Source organism: Bos grunniens, chromosome 5, assembly GCF_055505025.1.
Source record: "Bos grunniens cultivar Pamir isolate PY7600 chromosome 5, Bosgru_T2T1.0, whole genome shotgun sequence".
Classification (NCBI taxonomy): Eukaryota; Metazoa; Chordata; class Mammalia; order Artiodactyla; family Bovidae; genus Bos; species Bos grunniens.
This window is the reverse complement of record NC_141169.1, coordinates 114,526,402-114,547,042: the sequence shown is the minus strand read 5'-3', so window position 1 is coordinate 114,547,042 and position 20,641 is coordinate 114,526,402. Positions and strand designations below refer to the sequence as shown.

Here is a 20,641-nt window from a genome sequence, read left to right as displayed (position 1 = left end):
TTTGCTTTTGCAGGGGTGGGTGCCCCAACTCTTCTGTCCATACATTCACTCCCACCTCCCTGCTTTCCCTGCACCTTCCTGACCCAGATCACACACCTCCTCCACGAAGCCTTTCCTGGTTCCTCCCCTAGTTGCCCTCCCTCCTAAGCCTCGTCTCTGCATCTGTTGCTCCTGACTTGTGATCCCACCTCACTCATGTTTGTGAAAAGTTACTGAATAACTGTCCATGTGTGTCTCTAGTTTGAGGAAACGGAAGGGAACCTGTATTTATTCCGTATTTACTAAGCGCCCACTCTGTGCTCGGCTCATTCATCCTCCTTGTCTGCAGTTACCCACTCAGAAACTCAGCCAAGTAAGGAGTGTTAGTTACATTCCTTCAAGAGTGGGAAGGTGAGGCTCTTTGAGGTTGTGTTGTTGCTGTTTAGTCGCTAAGTCATGTCTGACTCTTTGCAGCCCCATGGACTGCAGCACACTAGGCTCCTCTGTCCTTCACTATCTCCCAAAGTTTGCTTAAATTCATGTCCATTGAGTCAGTGATGCTATCTAACCTTCTCATCCTCTGTCGCCCCCTTCTCCTTCTGCCCTCAGTCCTTCCCAGCAACAGGGTCTTTTCCAATGGGTTGGTTCTTCGTATCAGGTGGCCAAAGTATTCGAACTTTAGAATCAGTCCTTCCAATGAATATTCAGGGTTGATTTCCTTTAGGATTGACTGGTTTGATCTCCTTTCAGTCCAGGGAGTGAAAGACCAAGAGTCTGCTCGAGCACCATAACTCAAAAGCATCAATTCTTTGGTGCTCAGCCTTGTTTATGGTCCAACTCTAACATCTGTCCACGAATACTGGAAAAACCATAGCTTTGACTAGACAGACCTTTGTCAGCAGTGATATGTTTGCTTTTTAATACACCGTCTAGGTTTGTCATAGCTTTCCTTCCAAGGAGCAAACATCCTTTTAGTTTCATGGCTGCAGTCACCGTCCACAGTGATTTTGGAGCCCAGGAAAATGGTATCTGTCACTGCTTCTGCTTTTTCCCATTATTATTACTGGGAGGTTGTGTTAGAGCCCAGTAATAACGATGGTAGCCGACACAGATCTGGCTTCTGCTACGAGTTTACACTGGGCTAATAAGCATTTTGCATCCCTTCTCTCATGTCATCTCAACAACCTTATAAGGTAGGGTCTAGTCTTATACCCATTTTACAGGTGGAACATATGAGACTCCGAGAAGTTAAGTAACTTGCCCATGATCACACAGGAAGGAAGTGGTAGAACCAAGATTTAAAACCAGGCACTGCTGAACTGAATTAAAATGAAAAGCCATTGTGTCAACCAACCTTGCCTGGTTTCCTCAGTGCATACTTCTTGAGTGCCCACTGTGAGCAGGCACCACGCCAGGGGTTAGAGAACCAAACAGAGCCATCTCCTTGGCTGGTGTAGCAGCCTGGCTGGCGAGGCAGGCAGGTGAACAGGGAGGAACGGTTTTGCTGGGTCTGTTGAGGGTCTGCACTGTGCTTCTGTTCTTGGCCCCACTTCACAAAGGAGGAAACAGACTTAGAGGAGTCAAGTGCTTGTCTAGGGTCACGCAGTGAGGGAGCTGGGGAGCCGGGATTTGAACCCTGGCCCGCTGCCTTGAAGCCCCACCCCTTTTCATCACTTCCTGCTGCCTCCCAGGACAGAGTAAGAGCTACAACGGGGGATAAACATGGAAAGTCACATCTCACTTGGACTTGGAATTCAGGAAATGCTTCTAGAGGAAGCGATGTCTCAGTGGAGACCCTCCTGTGGCCAGGGACTGGGGGAGGGTGGGGTGAGATGTTCCAAGCAGAGGAACCACAGGTGCCAAGGCCTGGAGGTGAGAGGGAACATGGTTTGTTTAGGGGACTGAATGGAGTTGTTTCTCCTGGGTCTGCTCACTGGGGTTTGCGCTTGTGTGCACATTTTCTGTGAATAGGGCCAATTCACCGAGTGCCTGGTGTAGATTCTGCACCATGTCAGGCCCTGGCCGGGGGGAAAGTGAAAGTGAAAGTCGCTCAGTTATATCCGACTCTTTGCCATCTCATGGACTGTACAGTACATGGAATTCTCCAGGCCAGAATACTGGAGTGGGTAGCCTTGCCCTTCTCCAGGGGATCTTCCCAACCCAGGGATCGAACCCAGGTCTCCCTCATTGCGGGCAGATTCTTTACCAGCTGAGCCACCAGGTGGGGAAGGGACCAGTGCAAAGCATGGCTGGAGTCCTGAGAACCCAGGTGGAGCCATTCACTCTGGGCTTCAAGGAAAGCCTGGGAGAAAGGGAATGACTTTCCAGACAGTGGGAGCAGCCCGGCCTCCTGGCCTCTACCCCTGACATCTGGGACATGGGAGGGATGAAGTGAGGTAACTGGAGCCTGGCACTTCGTAGGTCCTCAGCCAATGCCAGGCCCTGGAGCTCGGACAAAGCTGTGAGCTGAGTCGGGGCAGCCAGTGGTCAGCAGCCCAGACGCCCCGTGGTGCCAGGAGGAGGATGCTGCCTTGGGGGACCACAGGGCTGGGGTCTTGAGCTGAAGGGAGCACAGCAGAGCGGATTGTGCGGCCACTCACCTGAGGGCAGAGGCTCAGGTGAGTTTCCTTAAAGGAAGTGGGCATCTGGATGGTCTGCACAGCCATGGAAGAGGCGGCTCGGGCAGAGGGCGTTGCAGGGCCAAGAATCTGGCCATGGTCTGGCGCCTAGGCACTAAATGCCTGGGTCTTTGTTTTGTCCACCGTGCCTTGGGCCTCAGTTTCCCCGTCTTGATATAGGGCTTTGGTGTCTCCCTCTTAGGCATAGCCACGGAGTAGGAGGGGGCGTGAACGCCTGCTGCAGGACTGCACGTGACAGTGGGTGCTCAGCCCACTGAACTGGTGCCGCTGGCCACACACCAAGGGCAGGCCGCCTGCTGCTGCCACCCCTGGAGATGCGATCTGGGGCACTCTGCCTGCCCCTGGGAAGCCCATCGTTCCTGGGAGGGTGGAGGGAACAGGCAGCCTAGGCTGAGTGATCAAACTCAATGCCTCGCTTCAGCAGCTGGGGAAAGGCTTCCGGAGGCCCCAGGGCTGCCTGGCTGTCCCCCCCTCAAGCTCTGGGCCCCTGTGCTGGCTGTGAACCGGACCTTTCTCACCCTCTGTGCCCCTGACCTCAAATCCCAGCTCATTTTCCTGCTGCGCTGCCTCAGGGAGGCCCTCCCCTCCTGGAGCCACACCAGGTCTTTGCCATCGCCACCCAAGAGGCTGAGTGCGAGTTCCCGCGCATAGTAGGTGCTCATGACCGCTGACCTTTACCTGCTCATGATACGCTGGCCTTTACCTGCTGGGCACCAAGAACGGTGGGGTGAGCTGTGCTTCTCGCCTTGGAGGGCGTTTGCCCCTTTTAAGCCATTCCCTCAAGGGCCAATTATAAATAGACACATAATCTCCCCTATCTATAGAGATAAAACATAATTCTTCAGAGATGAGCTGCCTGCCCCTCCCCCCCCCCCCCACGCTGGCACGCTCTCCGCATTTGAGGGCGATGGAGAGGGATCGGTGCTCCCCTCCCTCCTCCATCCATCCCTCCTCCCCGCTGCTCCTCCATCTCCACCCTGCAGAGGTGAGATCGGGCAGGGGCCGTGATGTCAGAGGCTCAGCTGATGTCACCGCCCCGGCCCTGTGACTTCACTTGCCGGCTCGGGCAGGAGGCGCCGCGAGGAGGCTGAGAGACGAGAGAAACTGCCCCCTTTCCTTTTTCTGCTCCTTGTTTCCCTTTCCTCCTCCCCCCCAACCCGCCCCCTTCCTCCCCAGCCTCGCATCGGAGTTGTTTTCCTCCCGGCCTCTCGCCGGGCCGGGGGAGCTGTTGGAGAGGTCTGGAGCAAGTGGCCGGAAGGATGCTGCTGCAAAGGTAAAGGCGGCGTGTGTGCCGTGTCTCTCCCTCCGGTCACGAAAGTTTGCTCTGGCGTGTGAGGCGTGCCCGCTGGGCGCTCCGCCGCGCCGCGCTGCCTGGCCCAGGCTCCCGGGGGGGGGGGGGTGGGGGCGGGGGGGGGGCAGGCGGGGGCGGGGCGGGCCAGGGCAGGGCGGGCAGGGGCCTCCCGGGCGGCCTTCACTGCCTTGTCCCCCATCAAAGGCCGCAGCTGCTCGAGTGGCGGCTGCAGCTTTGAAACTGCCATAAAGAGCGATAGCGGGAGGGGAGCGCGGGGGATGTTCAGAGCAGGGCCTGGAGGGTGGCCGGGAGAGGAGGGGCGAGAGAGGCGGCCCGGGGGCGCTGCTCTGGGAGCCCAGGGCAGCAGAGGCAGGGCAGGGGCGTGAAGGCCAGGGCTCCGGGTCAGAGTCCCAGGGGCCGAGTCACTCTCGCTGCCCACCCCCTCCGGTCCCCTCCAGTCGGCCCAGCATCCTAGGGCCGGGACCCCAGCCTTGAGGGTGCAGAGGTGGCAGGGGGTGGGGGCTGGCTGCTCCCCCCACCCAACCCCACCACCACCACCACCGTTATTTCCAAGGCTTAGTCTTCCCCTCCAGCAGGCCATTTGTCAGCGGTGATTCGGGACAAAGGAGGGGGCAGTGGGTGGTCCCCTCCAAGTTGGGCGAGGGGCACTGAGCGCCGGGCCGGAGAGAAACACCGACAATTAAGAGGCCGATCGAGGGCTTTGCTCATTCAGGCTGTCGAGGGAGCCGTCATTTTGTGTTAGCGTGTGCGTGTGCATGTGTGTGTGTGTGTGTGTCTGAGGTGGGAGGAGGAAGAGAGGGGAGAATGACAGGAGAAGGATTATGACATTGTGTTGTCTCTGTTTGTGGTAAATGCAAATTTGGCTCCAGCAGCTTCCCCGGGGGAAGCGGCAGTGAGTAACCCAGGCCAAGGCCTTGGCCCAAACCCGCCAAGGGAGCCCCGTGTGGGGTGGTTTGGGGCTTTTCTTTTTTTTCCTCTTTTTTTTTCCTGTCTGGCGTGTGCTTCTTCCATTTATTTTTACAGTGAAGTGCTGGAGACAGACAGGCTAGCATGGCGGGGAGGAGCTGATTCCCCCTCCTCCCTGGCCCACCAGCCCCCTCCTCACTCTGCGGGAGGCCCCTGGCGGGGGTTTTCCTGACCCCCAGCCATTGCCCGTCTTGGCTGTCTCCCCAGGCCAGGGTCGCCGTCCTGTCATGCGCTTGACTGGGGCGGCCTGAGGTCTCAGAAGGCTACGTCCACCCAAGCTGCTTCCCCGAGGTAACCAGAGACAGACAGCCTGGGGCTGGGGCTCAGATGGGGTTTCTAGAGGCCAGAGATGGGCCTGCCCCTGCTGCAGGAGGCAGGCCATGGGTTCTGTGGCTAGGTGGGTGATGGCAGAGCGTCCCAGCACCCCCTGTCTCCTCTGATGGAGCCATGAGGGCAGAGTGCATGAGCCTGACCCCGGCTGAGGGCAGCCATAGCCCTTTAGCTGTGGCTGCCAACAGGGCTCAGGCAGAGGGAGAAGCAAGCACACAGCAGGTCAGAGGACACAGAGAGGGCTGGGCCATAGAGCTCAGGCCCCAGTAGGGATGGGAGGACCCCAGCTGAGCAGTCGAGGTGGGAGCCCACCTCACATGGAGGGTCGAGGGGAAGGCTGTGAGCCTCTGGGTCTGGCCTGTCACACACTAGGCCTCAGGCTGTGGGCCTCATTCTGGGTCTCCGTCCTCAGGAGCTGCTTCCTCACCGCCTTTCTCACCTGGTCAAGTCCTTCTGAACTCAGTTAGCCTCCTCCAGGAAGTCTTCGCTGCCTTCAGTGTGAATGACCTGGGGGCCTGCCCATCCTCGCCTCCACACACACACACACACACACACACACACACACATACATACACAGTGTTGTGAGAAGCATAGTCACTGTCAGGTCCTGGGTGACAGGAATTTTAAGACATCCTCAGTGTTCCCAGCACCTGCCCACAGCTGAGCACAGAGGAGGTTTGTGCCAGGAAACTAGGGGCGGGGGGTGGGGTGGGGGCAGGTCCAGACTTGCCTATATCCCAGGAAGGCGGGCCACCAAGATGGAACACTTGCCCCGCCTTGCACCCCAGAAGTGGTCATGGGCTCACTTCCTTTGGACAAACCCGCCAGAAGGGGATTTTTTCCCCATGGAGCCTGACCTGTGGGGACAAGCCACGGCTACGCCTGTGGCCAGGACATCTGCCCCGAACTGGAGAGCCTCTTGTGGCTAATGTCCCCTTTGAAAATTGGTGGTGGGCTTGCTCATCTCCCCCAGAGTTGTCTTCAGGTCCTAGGCCCACAGGCAACCTGCGTGGGGGAGCCAGGAGCTGTGTGTGAGGGGCAGCTGCGCACCTGGGCTTCCCTTGCGGGGCTCTGGTGCCCTATGGAGCCTCCTTTGCCAGATGGAAAAGGAAAGAACAGTTGATAGACTCTCCTCAAGGCTGAGGTGCTGGGTCCGTTCCAGGCTTGGGCTCCAGAGCCTTCTGCCAAAGGTGCTGGGAGCACCAGGCAAGGTTCCAACTGGCCAGTCAGCTCATTTCACCCAGTCTAGGCTCACAGAGCCTGCCCCCTTGGAGCTATGTGCCCACCCCCCGGCCTACAGAGAGGGGAGATGCACACCAAGCCCCTCTCCTTTGTATGCCCGCAATTTGATGGACCCCAGGAGTTTGCAGGCAGACCTGAGTTACAGTTCTCCCTGGCCATTCTCTAGCTATATGATTTTAGGCAAGTTATTTAATCTCTCAGAGATGCAGTGACTTACCAGTAGTAAGCTCTTCCTGCAGGCTTGTTATGGGGTTAAGGAGACTACAGGCGCCGTGCCTGTACACAGCAGATGCTCAGCGAATGGCAGCCGTCGCTGTGAGGGAGCTGGCTGGGCCGGCAACCTAGAGGCACAACAAAAAGTTCCCCTTGTGAATTCTGACAGGTCACTCAAGAGGGGCTTCAGAGAGGAGGTGCCATTTGAAGGTCTTGGAGAATGAGTAGGAGTTTGCCAGGCTAAGGCAGAGGAAGGTGTATCACTGGAAGGAAGAGCAACAGCAGAGCTGCAGGTGTGAAAGGCCAGTCACCTCCAGTGGCTGAAGCCCAGGAAGGGGAAGGGGGAGCGACAGCGGGAGCCATTTCTGGAGGCGGGAGAGGCTGACTTGATGAGAGCAGGCAGGCTGCCCACAAAGCTGGCCCATTCTAGCTCCTCCCAAATCAGCCTCGCAGGGTGGCCTTGTACTGTTGGGATTCTCTGACTGCCTGGGAGTTTAAGGACCAGCCTGGGTCTCCTTCTGATTTGCAGTCTCAGGACATCTCTGGCGCCCAAAGCCAGTGCAGTCCCCTCCCTGAACCGGGGCCAACATTGTCGGGGAATCAGGGTAGCCGCCTGGTCCCCAACTTGAGTGAGGGTTCCTGGAGCAGCTTCTCTAGCCTGGGACCCTGACGTGACTGGAACTTCCTGCAAGAGGCCAGGGCCGTTATTCTCTCCAGTTCACAAAATGAGCCAGGCTGCCTGCTTCAACCTGGGCTCTGCCATTTACCAGCTGGTTGCCCCAGGCAAGTCACCTGCCCTCTCTGAGCCTCGATTTCCTGGCCACAGGGCTGTGGTGAAGATTAGGGGAGATAACTCTCACAGAGGAGTCAGCCCAGAGCCTGGCTCCCCAAAAGCCACCCAAGAACTGTTAGCTCAAAGAAAAGTCAGCCCAAGAGAGTGTAGCATCTCGTGTCTATGGGCCAGTCACTGAATCCTTCTGAACCTCGGTTTTCCTAGCTGTAAAGTGGGGAAGATAATCATGCCTGGTAATAATGGCTAATATTTATGAGCTTTTGGGCTTCCCAGGTGGCGCTAGTGGTAAGGAACCTGCCTGCCAATGCAGGAGATGTAAGAGACGCGGGTTCAATCCCTGGGTGGGGAAGATCCCCTGGAGGAGGGCATGGCAACCCACTCCAGTATTCTTGCCTGGAGAATTCCATGGACAGAGGAGCCTGGCAGGCTACAGTCCATGGGATCGCAGAGTCAGACACAACTGAAGCAACTTAGCACACACACACACACACACACATACATGAGCTCTTACTGTGAGTCAGGCAGGCTCTGTTCTTATTGTATAACTATGTAGTATCTTATTGAATATAGTAACTGACTAACATGTGAGGGTGGGAGTGGGGTGGGCAGGGGATCCCAGAAGCCAGAAGCACACAGGGAAAAGCCCCAGAGACTTGCTGTTTTCTGGGCAAGGCTAAGCTGGCACCCTTGGTACTGTGAGCCAGACCAGAAGGTTTGGAAGGCTGGAGTGTGTGGCACGAGGAACACAAGGGCCCACCCACCACTGTGAATGGGCCATGTGGGAACAGACACCCCTTTAGACAGGGCAGAGCCTTGGACCCAAGTCAGTTGTGGCCCCACCCTAGGTCTCAGTCTTCCTGTCTGTCTGATGGGGGCTTGGGCTCGTTCACCTCTCAGCTGCTGTAACGGCCGCCCATTTCTCTGGTCTCTTTGGTTTTCTTGGCTGGCTTCCATGAAGGTTGTGACTTAGGGGGGTGTCCTCTGTCCACTGATTTTTCCAGAAAGGATGCTTGCCTCCCTTTCATTCTGCAGCCAGCCCACAGTTGAACAACGTGGGCATCCAGCCTTCCCACTGCTCCTCCTGCCACACCAGCGTCCCTCACCTGGGCTGGAGGAGGGGGCTGATCAGGTCCAGTGAGACAGGGGCACCCAGGAGGGCACGGGGCTGCCCCCACACCACTTAATGTGCACCACTCGTTTGGGGACGGTCCTGGGAGTGGGCGGGTACAGGACTTGGGAGCCACGTCCAGCCACACCCAGCAGGGTGACGCTGAGCTGCTTGGAAGACCCAAATGGTTCATCTGCCTCCCTCCTCTCGAACTTTGGGGTCGAACAGACTGCTCACTCCTTGTCCCACTGTGTTGTGCTGGGTGACCAATGCTGCCTGAACGTGAGCCTGCCTGCTCACAGGATGAGTGATCCCACCTCAGGGCACCTGAAGTCAGAAATAGAGAACCAGTGCTTAGGTGCGAGGTCGCAGAGTAAGCACTTGTGTGGATGCAGCCCTCTGTGGTGGGCGATGTTAATGTCCCCATTTCTCAGATGAAAAAGCTGAAGCTCCAGAGCTTAGGAAGCTTCTCAAGGCAGCATCGCTCTCTCCCCTCCCTTTCTTTTGTATACCTCATGCGTGCGTGCTGAGTCTCTTCAGTCATGTCCGACTCTTTGTGATCCTATGGACTGTAGCCTGCCAGGCTCCTCTGTCCATAGGATTCTCCAGGCAAGAACACTGGAGTGGATTGCCATGCCCTCCTCCAGGGGATCTTCCCGAGCCAGGGATCAAGCCCAAATCTCATGTCTCCTGCACTTGCAGGCAGGTTCTTTACCACTTGAATGACCTGGGAAGCCTGTTGTACACCCCACCTAACTACCATAAAGGAGATGGGATAGATTCTAATGCTGGGAGCTCACAGGTAGCAGGACAGGTAAAGGGAGCCCAGAGACCATGGGGTAGAGGTGGGAGAAGAAGGAGGCTGGGGAGACACAAAGCCTGCAATGAGGTAGTTACTACGCCAGCGCGCCACTGGAGCAAGAATGTTGTGGTTTAGCCGCTCAGTCATGTCCGACTCTTTTGCGACCCCATGGACTCTAACCCACCAGGCTCCTATGTCCTTGGGATTTCCCAAGCAAAAGTACTGGAGTGGGTTGCCATTTCCTTCTCCTGGGGGTCTTTCAGACCCAGGGATTGAACATGTATCTCCTTCATTGGAAGGCTGATTCTTTACCACTGAGCCACCAGGAAGAAAGAAAGTGAAGTAGGTCAGTCGTGTCCAACTCTTTGCAACCCCATGGACTGTAGCCTAGCATGCTCCTCCGTCCATGGGATTCTCCAGGCGAGAGTACTAGAGTGGGTTGCCATTTCCTTCTCCAGAGGATCTTCCTGACCCAGGGATCGAACCCGGGTCTCCTGTATTGTAGGCAGACGCTTTACCATCTGAGCCACCAGGGAAGTCCTCAAGTCACCAGAGAAGCCCCAAATAATGATCATCAAATAAAAAAGAAAAAGCAAAAAACAGAAAAGAAAGGAAAAAGTAATGGTCATCAGGTGTGTGAGGGATGGATGCCCCACGTGGTCCCAGTCCTGGAGGACGCATAGTTGTCCTTTCCTCTGCCAGGGATGTCTCTGCCCTCTTTTACTTAGCCAGGGCGTGGGGTTTCTTAAAGGGCTCAAATCCCAGCTCTGCCAATCGCTGGCTGTGGGACAGAAGACTAATTAGTTATTGCTCTGAGCCTCAGTTTCCACATCTGTAAGTGGGGATAATTGGGTTTCCCTGGTGGGCTCAGTGGTAAAGAATCCTCCTGCTAATGCTGGAGACATGAGTTCGATCCCTGAGTTGGGAAGATCCCCTGGAGAAGGGAATGGCAAGCCACGCCGGTATTCTTGCCTGGAAAATCCCACAGACAGAAGAGCCTGGTGGGCTATGGTCCACAGTTCGTTCACAAACAGTTGGACATGACTGAGCGACTAAACAACATAAGTGAAAGAAAGTGTGAATCACTCAGTCGTGTCCAACTCTGAGCCACCAGGGAAGCCCTAAACAACAGAAGTGGAGGTAACTGGTACTCACCTCTTAAGGCTCGTTGTAAGGAAGACCTGAGCTGATGCAGGTAACTCTTGAGCGTGGCTCCTGGCACACAGGAGAGCTGTAGGAATGTTCTCTGTTGTTAGTCCTCCAATCCGCCTGGGTTGCCCTGGGGAACTCTCAGAGTCTCCCAGGCACCTGCTTTGTGCCAGCACCCAGCCCAGGGAGCTGAGGCTCCATCACTCAGGCCCCTCCCACGCCCTGGGCTAAGCCTCCAGGGCCTGGGGCTGAGCGTACAACAGATCTGACATGCAGGGGGAACGGCTTGCGAGAATTGGTGTGTTGGCTCCCACTGCTGGCGTGACAGACATCCTGATGAAATATGTCACTTTAAAGCATTTTTCAAAAGAAGTTTCCGGAACGCTCTCTTAACCTCATGGGGACCATACGTAGCCTGAATGGTTGTCAGGTTTCAGTCTTGGCTTTGAGATGACTTTTCAGAGACCCTCCCCTGACTGGGCCTCAGTTTCCCCATCTGTAAAACAGGCCAGGAACCGAATCCACCCATGAGGGTTGACCCTGTGTGAGGCTGTGCGTGTGAAATGTGCTTTGTAAGCTCGAAAGCACCTCTTTCGGTTCTATTTCTGGTCGTTCGGGACATGGTCACAGGCAGACGCCTGTGTGGTGTCATTGCTGGGTGCTGGCCCTGGACGTGGGCTTCAGTGCGATGCCGACTGTACTTGCAAGGGCTCCCTGAGGAGTGACCTCACTGAAACCCTTGAATTTTGTGATTTCCAGAGAATGTGGAAGGCCCCCCAGGTAGCCTGGCCCCTTCCAGGGGAAAAGCTGCTAAGTGTCATGTCCGTTAGCTCATTCCACAAACGGTTTTGGAGCAGCTCCACACACGGGGGATGATGCTGGAGAACTGGAGGTCAGCTCTACCCTTGAGAGCTCAGTCTGGGAGGAAGGGATTGAAAACTCCACCCCTAAATGACCAGACAGCCAAGGGTCAGGGGTGGCTGGATGCAAAGCATGGGCTTTTCAGAAGACACTCAGCCATGGAGCAATTAGCGGGATTGTTTATAAATGAACATTGACTCTTTTTTCTGCTAGGAAACCTTCCGCAGTTCCTCGTTTTGCCTTTGGGATAAAGTCCCCAAGTCTTTCGTGGTTTGCACTGTTTTGCTCCAGCTGCACCTCCAGCTTACTCATTTCATTTGAATTGCACTGGCCTCCTTTCCCTTCCTGGAAATCTGCTCGCTCCCTCCTGCCTGAGGGCTTTTGCCTGTGCTGTGCCCACTGCCTGGAGCTCTCTCCTCCAACCTCATTGCTTGGCAACTTCCTATCTGTCCTGCAGGTCTCAGCTCAAATGTCCTGGATCCCCCAAGACCCGGCTCTTATTACATACCCTCTGTGCGCCTGCCCGCTTTCTTATCGATGTGTATTGTGCGCGCGTGCGTGCTTAGCCGTTCAGTCATGTCGGATTCTTTGCGACCCCATGGACTGCAGCCCACCAGGCTCCTCTGTCCATGGGATTCTCCAGGCAAGAATACTGGAGTGGGTTACCATTTCCTCCTCCAGGGGATCTTCCTGACCTAGGATCAAACCTGCATCTTCTGTGTCTCTTTCGTGGCTATTACTAAATGATTCATTATGTGATGGTTTTTGCTCTAATGATCCCAGGGGACTATACATGGACTATCCCAGGGGGATCCATGACAATAGAGACCTTTGAGCTCAAGACTTCATGTATGGTGAGGGCTCAAATACTGTTTGTTGAATGAATTTATGATGAGTGTTAAGGTAAGGCTTCATGGAGGTGGTAGCATTTGCGTGAGACTTGAAAGAGGGTATGCTTTCAGTCTGTAGGGAAGAGGGAAGGGCTTCCTGCTTTGGATAGGCAGACAGGCATACGGTGGGGACACGACTCATTTGGTTTGGCAAAGAAGCAGGATGGGACACGTGAGAGAAGGCTGGAGAGGTGGCAGGGGCCAGACAAGGGCTTTGAGAATTTACTTGAATTCTGAAATCTCCTTGGGATCCACCGACAACCTCTGAGCCCGAGGTTTGGGGGAGGATAGGGTCAAAGCTGGCTTCTGGAAATGTAATGAGTTTGCCGCAGGGAGGGGTGGGCCGGGAAGAGAGGCTGCCATCCAGAGGACCAGCTGGGAGTTGGAGAATCCACTGACTTGGCTGCTTTCTATTTCCCCGGCATCACACATGTGCCTTGGAGTTATGCTGTGAGCTCCTGGGGAGACGCAGACAGTGATGTGGAGCCTCATAGGGCGGGACTGCTTCCAGAAGGCTCTCACCTCGGGGCAGCCACGCCTGAGTCCCTGGAGGGAGGTGGAGTGGAGCGGATGCTAATGTCCACGCTTCCCACACCTGTGTCCCCGTGCTTTCCCTGTGGCCCGGGAGTTGTGACACTGTGTGGTTGAAGAGCAACAGCAGCATCTCCATCGAAGCCCAGCACACCAGGGCCACCTCCGTGCCCCGCACGGCGGGGTGCGGCCAATGCGATCCAAAGATCCGGGATTCTCGAGAATGACGCGGAGCCGCAACTTGGCAGCTGTGTGCTTTGGCCGGGGGGGAGGGGGAGCATTTTGTTAGCAATTCTGGGCTTCAGTGTCTTCAGCTGTGAAGCGGGGGGCTACTTGGGTGTTGTGACGGGTCAAGGGTGAGGACACATACACGGAGCCCCAGGCACGGGGAACACGGGAGGCGCGGGAAGCCGTGGCTGTTATCATGGCTGAAGATTTTCTCCACGGTTTGAAATCTTCGCAGGAAGCTGGGGTTTCAGGCTTAAAGTGAAGAGCGTGTCAACAGAACAGGACGGAACAAAGTCTTTTCCCAGCATGCCTCAGCATGCAGCACTGCCTTCCGTGGAGCCCAACAGGGACGGGGCTAAAAGTCTTGAGCTTTCAAGCAGAAATAATCCCGATGGAAAGGAACCTCCCTATTGTTCGCCTGTGATAAAGCCATGCAGGGGCTCTGCAGCCAGACCCGCCTGGGTTCAGATTTCGTCTCTGCCTTGTGACTCAGTTTCCTTATCTTCGGAATGAGGTAATAATAGTATCCACCTCATGGAGCTTTGGTGAGGATTAAGCAAGTTAACGCAGGTGAAGCGCTTAGAACATGCCTTTGTCACTTAGACTATTGTTAAGTTGTTTCATCTTCAGTTTAACACTTTGCCAGAAGGCTGAGTTCAGACTAGCTCTGCGGCTTGCTAGCTGTGTGACCTCGGGCAAGTTTCTTAACCTCTCTGTGTGTCCCATTTCCTGCTCTGCACTGTGAGGATGGCAATCCCTGCCTCATAAGGTTTGGGGGTGGGAGGAGTGACTGAGGTTGCCGTAAGGGACCTGAGGCAGGCAGACCACTCGCTCTTCTTCCCACCCGTTCTGATTTGAAGAAATGAGACTCAGGGCCATCAGATAATTTGCTGAAGGACACACGTCAGTAACACCAGGCTAGGCCCCCAGCTCAGTGCCCTGTGCTGGGCCACCATGCCAGGGACTTCCCAGGAAGACTCAAGCCACGGGTGGCAGGAGTGGGGAGTGGGCTGAAGGGTGATCTGTCCTGTGACAGGGGCCTCCCGCTGCTTAGCTGCGTCTCCTCCGGTGTTCTGAGTACACTGATGCCCAGCTCCTGCCGCTTGGTGGGCAGGCCTTGGTCTTTCAGGTGTGGGTCTGAGGGTCCAACACCTGCAAACTGCCCAGGCTCCAGGGATTTACAGTGTTACTTTGGGGAAAGGCTGGTGCCCACCCTGCTGTGTCCCCTCCCATCTCTTTCCCCGTCTGCCTGCACACTTTGGGGCCCACCAACTGTCTGTGTCTGTCCATCTTTCCTGTGTTTACCGAGTGCTGGGAAACCTGGTGGTTAAGAGTGCAACCTCTAAAGACCTGGGTTCCAATCCCGGCTTGGCCTCTTCTGAGCGGTGTGACTTGGGACGAGCCGTAGAGCTCTCTGTGTCTCAATGGTTCCATCTGTAAAGTGGAGATGGGAACAGTACCAACCTCATCGTGTCGCTGCAAACCCACAGTGCCTGTTCCCAGTGAGCCTGGATTCTTCTGGGCTGGGGATCCATTTCTAATGGGATCGTTGTTATGGTGATGGTGCCTGGCCCTGCCTTGGAATGCCGGAGACCCCAGGGAAGCAGAGGGGGCTCACAGTCCTGTGGAAGAGAATGCATGTGAGCACAGACAGCCCAGTGCAACCAGCGAGGGCCAAGGATGAGGCCACCACTTAGGCCCTGGGGGAATGAGGGCGAGGGCAGGATTGAGGGGCAGATCTCCGGGTCAGAGGTCACTGGGAGACCCCATGAAACCAAGTGTCCCAGATACAAGGCCCTGTAGATCCCACCCCTGCCCACCTCTGCACCCCCATCTCTGGTTCCCATGGCCCTGCGCTGCACACAGTTCTGGGAACTGCTGTCCGCAGGCGGCTCCGTTTTGGGATCCCCCAACTATCTATCTGGAACTGTCCCCACCCCCTGGGCCTCCCTGCATGCCCTGCCCTTGCCTGGGAAAGACCTGTCTGAGGTCTGCGTTCCCTCCATCAGGGCCCGCAGCCTCACACACAGAGCAGGTGCTCTGTGTGGAAGGAAGGCGTGCCCACAGAGGTTCTGGCCACCCCTCCTGTTTGCGCTCTGCGTGGGGAAAGTGCCTGGCTGGGGACAGGCTCCGCAGGATGCCGGTAGGGGGGGGGTTCCCCCACTTCCGGTAAGCGGAGGTTTTTTTTGGTAAGTCCTCTCCTGGAGGCCTGCGAGCAGGAGTTCCAGGAGGCCTCCGCCTTCCTCTCCAGTTGGCAGGAGGCCCCTCCCAAGAGGAAGGAGAGCTGGGGCCCACTGAAGGATAAAGGTGCGGGCGGGCGGTACGTGTGCTCTCGAGAGCGAGCCAGGGAGCCAGAGGAAGGACATCCGCCTGCCGCTGAAGGCGCCGCACCCGGCTCACTTCGCACAAGTCACTGATACGCCGGGCAGGGCCAGTCTCCTCAATCAATCCGTGCTGACAGATGGTAGCGGAATCACTGACCTAGAGGCAGAAGGCTCCATTTGTAATCCCGGAGTGGCTCAGGCGCCTGGAGGAGGGCAGAGGAGTTTGTAATAAAGGGAGTGACACGGGGTTTCCAAAAGCCATCTCGGAGCTGGAGGAGGAGGGAAAGGATTAATTTTGCTTCTGGAATTGAAACCACTGATTCAGTTCAATGAGTATTTTTCGAGGGGACTGGGTTAGACGAGAGAGAGGGAGAAAAAGAAAAAAAACCCCAACCAATCTACTGTTCTTCAAGTGTGGTAGGAAAAACCGGATTCTCCCAGATGAGACGGTGAGAGAACAGTGGAAGACGCTAATGTGATCAAAGACACCCCGTTAATTGTGCGCCGGCCACGAGGGGTCTTGACCATACTGGCTGGCTCTCTGAACCCGTCTGCTTGTCTGTCCACATCATAGAACTGTTGTTATTGCTAATGTGTGCCTGGTACTGTACTGAATTCTTTATGCATCTCTTTAGATTCCCATAATACCTTATGAGTGAGGTCACATTATCCCCATTTTATCAAGGTTCAGAGAGGTGAAGTGAGTAGTCCAAGGCCACACAGCCCAAGCCTGTCTGTTGGTCATAATGCCCACACATGTTCTCTTTCCAGATGATACTGGAAGGAAAAGTGATAGGCTACTAAGGGGAAGATGTCCAGGCTGGCCCGGCCTGAGGACTGGGGAAGTTTCCAGGTCGGAGGTTAGCTAGCCCTGTTCCAGCAGGGTCCACAGTGGCGGGGGAGGGGGCTGTAGGGTCAGTCTCAGGACAGGAGGCAGGAACAAACAAAAGCTTGGACTTCAGTTACCTGTCTGCATTCCTTCCCTTCTGAATGAGGCTTTGCATGGCTTGTCGCCATCCCTTTCATGTTCTGGTCCCCCAGTCTGAGACCCAAAGGGGCGGAGGAAGAAGGGGCAGGAAGGGGAGAAGGATGAGGGCAGGAGACTTAGGAAATGGGCTTCCCTTTTCTTCACGAATTCCCTCAAGAAATTGAGGGAGCTCCCAAGACCAAATGGGAGCTCTCTCACATCTTTCTGTGTTTGTCCAGAAAACATGGGTCTGTGCTAAGAGTTCCCTCTTTGCCTCTGTAGCTCTGACTCAAACAAAAGCCAGCACTGGTCTTTTAAGTCTTGGTGCCAAAGAATTTGAAAATGAAACTCACAGAACAATGGGAACAGCCAGAGGGCAGGGCTTGGCGGCCTGTTAATCTCTACCCCGGAAGAGACCGGCACCCCACCTGGCATGCAGGAGGTGCTGGGGGACCAAGTGTCCAAGAATAGCTCTGACCCACATTGGAGCCAGCCCCCACTTTGTATGATTGGACAGAAGCCAGGAGAAATCACGGCCCTCCCAGCCACATCCTCCTGGGGTGCCAGCAGCAACTCAGGCCCTGCTTTGGATCCTTTTGCTGGCAGCAGATGTTGCCACAGCCAGAATCCTCTTCTGGTGGCCCAGGGCAAGACAAAGCTAATGCCTCTGTCTAGGTGGGGTGAGAGGTGAAAGAGCACAGCCAGGCCCTGGGGAGCTGTGGACCTCAAATACACTGAAACTGCACCCCAGGCCACACCTGCTTCCTATCAGCCTCCACCTGCTGCCCACTTCTTCCAATTCCAGTTTACTTTCAAGTCAGGTTGCTCCAGGAAAGGAAGCCACATATACTCCCTTAACATCTAGGGCAGATGGGGGCCTAATTTAGAATTAGCACTTTTAGTCAACGTTAGGGACATCTAGTCCACATGCTCCTCCTTCCCACTGTACCAACCAGAAACAGGCCTAGAGTGGGGAGAGAATTTGACCAGGTTTCTGCGTGAGCGAGAGAGGGGATCACAAGCACTCCAAACACAACCGACCCTCACTGGTCATCTCACTGGTGATCACAGTGGGTCACACAGCAGAAACATCTCCTGTTGTTTTACCAACTGAAATTTTCTTAAAAAAAAAAAAAAGTCAACCATTCCTTTGCTCCATAAAACGTACATGAGATTTGCAAAAGAAGGCTGGGAACGGCCCGAGGCCTTGGCGCCACAAATCCTCCACCTCATCTCCAAATTAATTCTGGACCCTGGGTCCAGCCAGTCAGGCGTGGCAGCTTTTTTTTTTTTTTTTTTTTAGGCTGCCTCAGGCAAAGGCAACTGGCATTTGGTGAGCATCTATTTTACAGGCGAGGTTGGTGGGCCTCTTCATCCTTGCTTTTATTGCGGAGGAAACTGAGTCCCAAGAGGGCCCAAGTCATTCATCCAAGGACACGCGGCGCCAAGGGGTGGAGGGCGGTTAGGGAAGTAGGCCTGCGGGCCCGCAGGGCGCTAGGGCGGGCAGGAGCCGGCCCCCCTAAGCCAGGTTACAGGGTGAGAGAGCAGGGCCCCTGGCCCCGCGCGGGTGGGGCTCCCCACGCGGGGCCAGAGGCGCGATCCTGGTTTTGGCGGCTCCGAGGGAACTCCAGAAATCGCAAGGAGAGATTCCGGGCCACCAACTCCCCAGAAAGTTGGATCGCGGCCACTCCCAGGACGGCCGGGATCTGCGGGCCAAGATGGCACTGGGTGAGCGGCGAGACACGCGCGCCGCACCCCGCAGCTGCCGAGGGGGACCAGCCGCCGCCTCAGCGCGACCCCGGCCGCCGGGCGGGCGTCGAAGGGGCGCGGGGAGGTCTCCGGCCAGGCGCGCGCAGGCCTCGGCGCGGCCGCACGCGGGTGGGCACGCGCGCGCCCGCCGGCCCCGCCCCCGGCGCCCCGCCCCCGCCGCGCGCCCCGCCCCCGCCGCGCGCCCCACTCCCGCCCGCCCGCGCGCGCCGCGGCTCCGAGCCCCGCGATTGGCCGTCCGGCGTCACCTGACGCTCTGTTATTTCCTGTGTGTTGGGAGAATGGAGAGAAAAAACCCCGAGCCGAGCGGCTTTCGGCCCCTGCGAGGCGGCCGCGGCCTCCGCCGGGGGAGCCCGCCCTGAGGCGCGCCCGACCGGGGAGCGAGCGAGCGCGCGCGAGCGCGCGGGCCGGAGCGAGCGTCGAGGGGCCGCGGCCCCCCGGCCCGCCCCGCCGCCGGCCCCGGGCGCCCGAGCTGGAGGCAGCGGAGGCTTCCCCCACCCCCACCCCGCGCGGCGCCGTCCGCCGCCGCCGCTCCTTCCCCTCCCGCCCCCGGCTGAGGCCGAGGGACCGGGCGGGGGGCTCCCGCAGGTAACCGCCGCCTGCGCCTGAGGGGGAGGGGCCGGGGTCAGGGGCTGAGGGGCTTGCGGGGGGGGGCCAGGCCGGGTGTCTTGGCCTCCGGGGCTGGGGGCAGACAGAGGTCCTTGCCCGGCCCGACCTGAGAGTGCGCCGAGCCCCCCGGACTCCGAGGCCAGGACTCGGGGTGCTCAGGGGCCGGCCCGACCGGACCCGGGAGTGCAGAGAGGAGCGGCCTGCCTTGGCCTCCGGGCGCTGAGGGGAAAGGGCCCGGCCTGGCATCATCAGGGCGCTGAGGCGGGGGTGGGGGGTGGGGGTCTCGGTCTGACCGGGCTTGGGCACCGGTCCTGGCCTGAGGTTGCCTGGAGAACGGTACCTGCTCGTTGCGCCCTCGGGTGCACCGGCGGCGGATGTGAGCGGGCGGCGCCCAGGGGGTCGACGGGGTCAGCGCCGCCCGTCCCGGGTTGGGGGGTGCCCCCTGGCAGCCCTGGGTATATCCCGCAGCTCTCGCCGCTTTGCTGGGGGCGAGGCAGGCGGGCAGGCGGAGGGCCGGGCTTGGGGAGGGGCTGGCCGGGCTCCCGCGGGCGGGAGCGTAGCTGGGGAGCCGTCGCGCGCCCCCGCCGCGGGGAGGGCAGAGGGCCCGCTTCTTGCCATGTGAACACCTGAAGCCATGTGGACGCGGCTGCTTCTCGCCTGTTGGGGGCGGAGGGCAGGTACCGGCTGGCCGGGCTCAAGGTCCCAGGCCCCCCCGGGGGCGGAGGGCCGAGCGCGGGATACCCTTCCTGCGTGGGGTTTTTCTCCCCCGCCGCGGTGAGCAGGGCTGTGGGTGTTGCAGCCGGTGGTCCCCAGTGTGCGAGCGGACGGCTCGTGTTTTTTTTGGGGGGGGGTGTGGGGACGGTGGGGAGTGGTGGTGGAAGGAGAGCGGCCGGTCCGGCCCAGCCCGCTCTGGCAGAGGATGGAGGTGGAATGTCTCCCGTGCGCCGGGATGGGAGTGGAATTTAGCGAGTTGAGGGGTGCGGGGCGGGGGTGTGGGGAGGCGGCGCAGAGGAGCGGCCGCCTTCCTGGGCCTGTGGGTGGGGTTATTGTCTGTATTTGTGGTTGTGGATACTAGCCCTGTCTGCATCCCTTTAGTTTGCCCTTAGGGGACAGATCAAAATTAGGATACCGCCCCCCCCCCCCCCCCACCTCGCGAAGATTAGATGTCTCTGATAACTTCTGTAAAATGGATGGAATTTTCGAGCTGTTATCTAACAGGCAGATCTTTGAATGATAATCAGACCTTTCTGTTAACAGCCTCAGTGAGGAGTTAAAGGGAGGATCCTCAGTTAAGACCCTCAGTGAGGATCTTAAAGGGAGTGGCAGCTGGCTGAACTGGGAAACTGCCCTGAACGAAAACCCAGGAATCTACTTCCAGCTTTGCCACCAAGTAAACTATAACCCTGGCCAAGTTACCTACCTCCCCAACGCTTCAATTTTGTCTGGTTCAATAAAGGCTCCCTTCTAGGTCAAACGTTACAGGGCTTTTAGGTAGTCCCTCCTGTCTTGTGGTTTTGGTTTAGTGGTAGGTGACTTCCTGGGAGATGCATGCAGACTGTTCCTTACTTGGCTTGTAAAAGCCTGTCTCATCTGTTAGTTTTCAGCCTGTATTCCGACAGAGTGAACGACTTGGTCAGGGTGCAGTTTTTCCTTAAATTCTAGATGCTGTTCTGTGCTTCACAGAAAGTATATTCTAGCCTGGGCTGAATGCGCCTTGTATTTTTTTCTGTCTTTGCAAGAAGGAGTTATCAGGGAAAAGGTTTTTCAGTCATCATCTGACTACTTGGAGTTGTGGATAATGTGTATTTGATTCTCTGTGTGTTGGTTAGCTTCAAGGAGATCCAAGATCTTTCTATGCAGAGTATTATGAAGGGATCTTATTTAAAGTTCCTTCCAGGGATATTTGGCTAACTTTCTAAATTTCCAGCTTT

At 57.0% G+C, this 20,641-nt stretch overlaps 1 protein-coding gene and 1 long non-coding RNA gene across 6 annotated transcripts in view; one reads left to right on the top strand and one right to left on the bottom strand.

Moving 5' to 3' along the window:
* The window catches only part of TCF20 (transcription factor 20), a 193,434-nt gene that overhangs the window by 80,990 nt on the left and 91,803 nt on the right, over positions 1–20,641 (top strand). Inside the window, exon 1 of one of the 5 annotated variants that reach the window (XM_086403115.1) lies at positions 18,357–18,689. The exons of 3 other annotated variants lie outside the window; for them this stretch is intronic. The gene's annotated coding sequence lies outside the window, so the exon portion shown is untranslated. Of the gene's footprint in view, positions 1–18,356; positions 18,690–20,641 lie in introns of those variants that run through there. One more of the 5 variants, XM_086403116.1, reaches the window with a different exon arrangement.
* LOC147373187 (uncharacterized) lies at positions 12,469–19,272 on the bottom strand. The gene is made up of 3 exons (XR_015164598.1): positions 19,051–19,272; positions 15,525–15,636; positions 12,469–14,665 (listed from the first exon to the last, which is right to left on the bottom strand). It is a non-coding gene; the product is annotated as an uncharacterized LOC147373187 (long non-coding RNA).